Source organism: Alligator sinensis, unplaced genomic scaffold (assembly GCF_000455745.1).
Source record: "Alligator sinensis unplaced genomic scaffold, ASM45574v1 scaffold685_1, whole genome shotgun sequence".
In the NCBI taxonomy this organism is placed as follows: Eukaryota; Metazoa; Chordata; order Crocodylia; family Alligatoridae; genus Alligator; species Alligator sinensis.
This window is the reverse complement of record NW_005842336.1, coordinates 598,826-604,859: the sequence shown is the minus strand read 5'-3', so window position 1 is coordinate 604,859 and position 6,034 is coordinate 598,826.

Below are 6,034 nucleotides of genomic sequence, written 5' to 3'. Positions count from 1 at the left end.
GCCAGCTCCTTGAGTACCCTGGGGTGAAGATTGTCAGGGCCAGCTGACTTGAAGGTATCCAGCTTCTCAAGATGTTCCTTCAGAAAGTCAGCATTAAGGGAGGGCAGGGGATCACCCTCACCCGGACTTCCCGGCCCTGTAGTGGGCATGGGCGTCCCATGGGACTGATGAAAGACTGACGCAAAGTACCTATTTAATAGGTATTGATATATTTACACTATTAAAGCAAGTTGGAAGCCTACCAGCATCTCTATCATCATAATAAAATGAATTCTAAATACCTATATGTTTTGCTGTTTGCCTTTAGTTTTCTTACCGTAGAGTAGTTAGAGCTCCCTGTGACCCCTTCACTAACCAGAATGTGGGGGCAGCTGCCCCTGCAGCCATAGCTCCTGCCAGTGGGTCTAATCCTGTCTGGCAGCTGGGCATGCAGGGTGTGTGCTGGGGGGATGTGGGGTTTGCAGGAGGAGGGTGGAAAGGGGTGTGGGGGATGTGGGTTGCTGTGGAGGGATGTGGGGGGACCATGGGGTGTGTGGGTAGGTGTGGGTGGCTTGTGGAGCGACTGTGCAGGGGGTTACTCAGGAGGGGTGGATCCCCTGTCCTCCGCAGGGCGCAGCCCCCTGCACAGCTCATGGACTACTCCCCACAGGGGACACATGGCCTCTGCAGATCCTACCACTCTCCCCTGCAGGGTACACATGCCCCACATCTGCTTGCTTCCCCAGCCCCCCAGATTGCTGCCCTGCCTGGCCCCATCCCCCACTGGATTCTGCAGCCCCCCCGATGGCTGTCCCATCCAGCCCCAGCCTCCCTGCACTTAAAAAAAAAAAAAAAAAAAAGCTTGGTACTCACCGGCAGTAGCAGGGGCTGTGGGGCCTCATGGCAGAGCCCCCCTGGGCACTGGGGGGAAGCAGGGTCCAGCCCCAGCTGACTGGCACCCGCACTGCTCCTGCCCCATCAGACGGGTGCAGCCGGGGCCAGCAGGGCATTGTGCAGCTCCAGCTGGGGCCCCTGCGGCTGTCACCCGGGCCCTGTGCTGCTGGGGGCGCTCTGCCACGAGGCCCCAGTGACCCTGATGGCAGCTGCTACTGCTGGTGAGTGCTGGGCTTTTTTTTTTTTTTAATTAAATTGCTGGGATGCTGGGGCTGGGCAAGGCAGCGATCAGAGGGGTTCAGGGGGCAGGCGGGGGATGGGGCTGGATGGGGTTGGGCAGGGCAGCCATTGGGGGGGCAGGCAGGAGATGGAGTAAGGCAGGGCAGCCATCGGGGGGCTGGGGGAGCAGGTGGGGTTGGTAGGGGTCCTCCCATGGTCCCCTCCCCCCTCTTTCAGCTTCCCTCTCCCCTACTTACTGGCAGGAACCTGGGTCCAGCTCCCTGCGGCTGGCACACAGGCAGCGTGCTTCAGCACTGGGGCATGGGCCAAGCATAAAGATGCTCTGGCTGGCTAAATTGGGGTCTAAATTTTGCCCCCACGCTGCAAATTTGCATTTGCATGAACATTTTTTCATTCCCACATGTGCCTCTTGCAGCGTCTCAAAAGGCTTGGAGATGCTGCAAGAGGCACATGCATGCTTGTCTGGACACGCCCTTAGAGTTTATATGAAATATAATATAGTAAAAATAATTCATATCTGCATTAAAGGAGCATTGGAAACCTGATTCATTTTTGTGAAATGCTTTGGAATCACTGAATCAAAGATGCAATAAAAAGGCAAAGTTTGAATAAAATTTGGGGAAAAAAAAGGCAGGGGAAAAAAGACAAGGAAGCACTTTCATTTAGTAAAAAATACAAATGCATCTGAGAAAAGACTTTGGGTTTGAGTCTCATTTATATTAAGATTATTTTCACTGTGTGGCATAAAAAAATCTGTATACAAACAAGAATCAGGCCCTTTGTATACAAACCCGAAAGCCCTGAAAACAAGCAGTTTTAATAAATTTGCTGTCTTAGCTTTAGCTATAACTACTCTTCTGAGGGCTTTCATGTTAATGTTACTATTTTTAGCTGTAGGACGATATTACTGAACTTCACAAAATGGTGTCACCTTATAACCCTTATGTTCCCATTGTGCATCCCAATTCTTTTGCTAGAAGTAATACTCCAAGTTTTTGCATGTTTGGGAACATGGGTTCAAACACCCATTAAGTTCCCATGGACAGAGTATGGCAAGTGTTGTCATAATCATAGGGGAGATTTAGCTATATCAAAAGGCCCACACACAATTTAGCAGGACTGAAAGAATCTCTTTATGCAAATCCCGGGACAGGAAAAGCCAGGGAGAGCTGTGTATCAGAACAAAGATGCATTCATAGAGCTTGCATATTTCTGGAACAGAATCACAGGTGTACTGCAGATCAGAGTGGATTTGTATTGCTAGAGGGGTATGAGAGGCCCAGAATAAGAACCGTGAGGGTTGCTGCAGATGAAAAAGGAGAAGAATACGTCTGGAACAGCATTGGCTGATGGAAATAAAGTGCAAAGGATGTGGCTTTTCCAGACATAATTCAGATCAACGCTTCTTGTTCTTCACTGAACTGGACACCGAATTCAGCAGCAACATATTTTAAAAATGATAATTGTACAGTGGTGAGAAAATTCTGTGCAGTCTGCAATAGCTTGTCATCTGCAGTCATAACATTGAATAACAGGTTGATAGAGAAGGCACAGAAGGGTGATGGGATCCTATATGGATGTTGTCTAATCAATAGTTAGGAAACAGTTAATTTAGGATTTTCTGGTCCCTCATGGAGAATACTGCTGCTTCAGAGCCATTAAATCACCAACACTGCCTTCAATGAGGCTGGCCAATTTCAGACTGTCCTTGTGAGTCATACAGTAGGATAAACCATGCAAAGAATCAATTCCTTGCAGCTGAGCCATATCCCAAACCAAGGTTGCCCCAAGACGGATTTGTATAGACGAAAAGTGAAGCGAAAGAGCACCACATCTTTGCTCCCGTGGTGCTCCCAAACCATAGCACCACGTGTGCTCTTTAAGGGTCAGAATCATATGTTTTAAAATTGAACTGGGCTGAAATCTGGCATAGAGAAGTAGTGCAAGTTAGTAAAGTAATTTTTTAGCGCTCAAGGAGTCCAAAATACCTCTTTTTTCCCCCAGCTATGGTAGTGGGTTTGATAGGGTTTGATTTTTTTTTAAACCTCTTCTATCTAAATATATATCTGAAAAGTGGCTAATGTGCTCTATATGGTCACTTTTCTTGAGAATATTGTGTGCACCAGAAGAAACTTTGTCAAGATACCACTGACTTCAATTACTACAAATATTTATACAATGCTGCCACTTAGGGGTACTAATGCAGATCAAGATCACACTGAACAAGACAATGATCATGCAGAGTATTATGTTAGAATACATTATAATCCAAGTAGATAAGACAGACAATGGGGTGAAAGAAAGTAAGTATAACCTCCCTGTGTTTTTTTCACTATACTGTAACATTGAACAACAAACATTATGCAGCTTGCCCAAGACATAAAGGGAGTCTGTCTCATAATCTGGAATTTAACGTCAATCTCCTGGGTCCAATATTTTAAGCATAAAATCACATTTTCAGGTGCTCAGCACCCACCCACAATTGGGACTAGATTTTCAAAAGACCTCATCTCCTATTCAAGCTAATAATGTCTAGAGTTTTCCAAAGTGCTTAGCACTTCCTGTTGAAAAATACAGGCCCAAAGTTTTAAGCTTATTTAAGAATTTGATTGCTTGAATGGGATCTGAGTTGTCTATAAAATCTGCTCTCAATTATAGATATTGAGCAGCTCTTCAGATTCAAAGCTGATGTAAATCTGTTTTGGTCCTCTGACTATGAGCCAGCTGAGGATATGGCCTGGCCCTTTGTCTTTGGGGATTAGTGTTTGTAGTGCATGGGCCTGTAAGAGGGGACCTGTTCGGGGCTGATCTCCGTGGCTCACCTACCTGTTCCTGGGCTAACCTCCCATGTTCTCGCCTGCCATGCCTTGTTGGTAATTAATTAATAGATGTAATTAAAGTGGGAGGTTGCCCATTTACTGCCTCGATGCCAGGAGGCGCTATCTGCTGCTCCTTTCCTCCCCTACACCGCAGCCCAAGCCTTGCAGATGGCATCACGATGTTCTCGCTATCACTGGCCCCCATACTGGGCCCCAGAATCCTACTATTGAACCCCACCTGGATTCCTTCCCCTCAGGCAGTCTCTTCTGCTGTCATACCAGGCACCATAGCTCCCTGAACTGATTCCCCTTCGGGTGTAATCCCCCCACCAGGACCTTTGGCTCTCTAGCCCTGGCCCACCTCCAGGCCAGTCGGGACCCCAGGCCCTCAGCTCTTAGGTGTTCCTCATGGTTGGCCCCTGGCCCTTCAACCCTTCTGGTCCTGGCCCCAGCATGGGCCAGTCAGGGGGAGTTCAGACAGGCCTGGGTCTATGGCCCTTATTCTTTTTCTCCAAGGGTCCCCTCTCTGGGCCCCCCAAAACAAGGGGTAACCCACCCAGCCATGGGGGCTAGGGATTAAGGCACCCTGACCCACATTTCACTGGGGTGGTAACTAACCTGGCATTTCCTGGGGGCTCCTGCACCACTGGGAGCCCCACCAGGCCACCCACTCCTGGCAGGTGTGCGGGCCGGGAGCCCCTCAGGGGCGTGGGGCGGGCTGTGGCCAGCAGCCCTGGCACGTGGGTCGGGGAATGCAGGCCGGCAGACTAGAATTAGGCACGGACGTGTAGCAGTTGATTAAAGATTATTTTACTTACACCGTAGATGGTCGCGGTGCAGGCAGGAAAACTTGCTTGAGTTGCAGTTACAGATAGGAAAGAAGAGCGGACAAGAGTTCTAATCTCGCGAACTCTAGCCCAATCCGGCTGAAGGCTCTAAAACTGTGAGCCCGTTGTGTCAACTGAAGAAAACAACTCGGAGAAGAGCTCTGGATACACTCACACGAAGTTTGCTAGGCTCCGTGGAACTTGCACGCAGGGAAGGGGTTCGTCGAGGGATCAGTCGGCGACGGGGAGAGGCCAGAGGTTGATCAGACCCCTATAGCCTTCTTAAGGTACACACTGGGTCCGTTAGGCTCCGCAGCGCTTAGAGTTCTTCACGAGATGTGAAGTCTTCCTCCTCCAGATGGTTGTGGAGTCCTCCAACTTGGGCGAAAATCGCTCAAGCCTCTTTATACGGCTAGCAATCCAATCGCTAGCCGCCACGTGGGAATAATTTAGAACTGGCCAATAGTGGGACACAAATTTGCATGCGGGTGGCGGGAACTCCTTTGCACCGGGGTTTTCTCTTTGCAACTGAGAAATGCACCCTGCAAAGAAAGCTCCTCGTGGCGGGAAATAATTTAGCAGTGCCGAAGCGCGCACACACAAAATCACACCCTTGGGTTGTGACAGGTAGCAGCACTACCCATCAATATCTGCATAGTTACATGTCAATATTTTCTATGAACTGAACAGCAAAGTTTGTACCTATTCTGCTTTGTCTCTTCAGCTTCCATAAGAACAGAACTATCTCTAATAAGAACTACTTATGACATCACATTTTAATGTGTGCCTGTAACTCAAAATATTTCAAAGATGTTATTTTCTATTTGAATAGCAACATCTTAACCCTCACTATTTATATATCATGAAACAATTTTAAAGTTAATTTTAAATCAACTCCTTCCATTATATACATACTGTAGAAGGTTGGGCTCTCTATAAACATTGGCATGTAAAAATAAAATCATTAAGGTGTTTGGGAGAGCAGTGGTATGTCTGTAACTAGCAAGAGTAAAACAACAGACTCAGAATATTGCAGTAGTACTAAATCAGTGGGCTGTGTGAAACTCTGGGTGCTGATTCTATTTGGAGGAGATTCGACTGGATTCGGCAGCTGAATCTGAATCAAATCAGGAGACCAATTAAAAGGTCTGAATTTATTCAAAGCTGTCCAAATCAATTCAGAAAGCGTTCAGAGCGCTTCAGAGATTCGGGCAGTCCCTGCTTGCTGCCACAGGGAGCTGGACCCGGACTCCGTACTGGCAGCAGCCGGTGAGT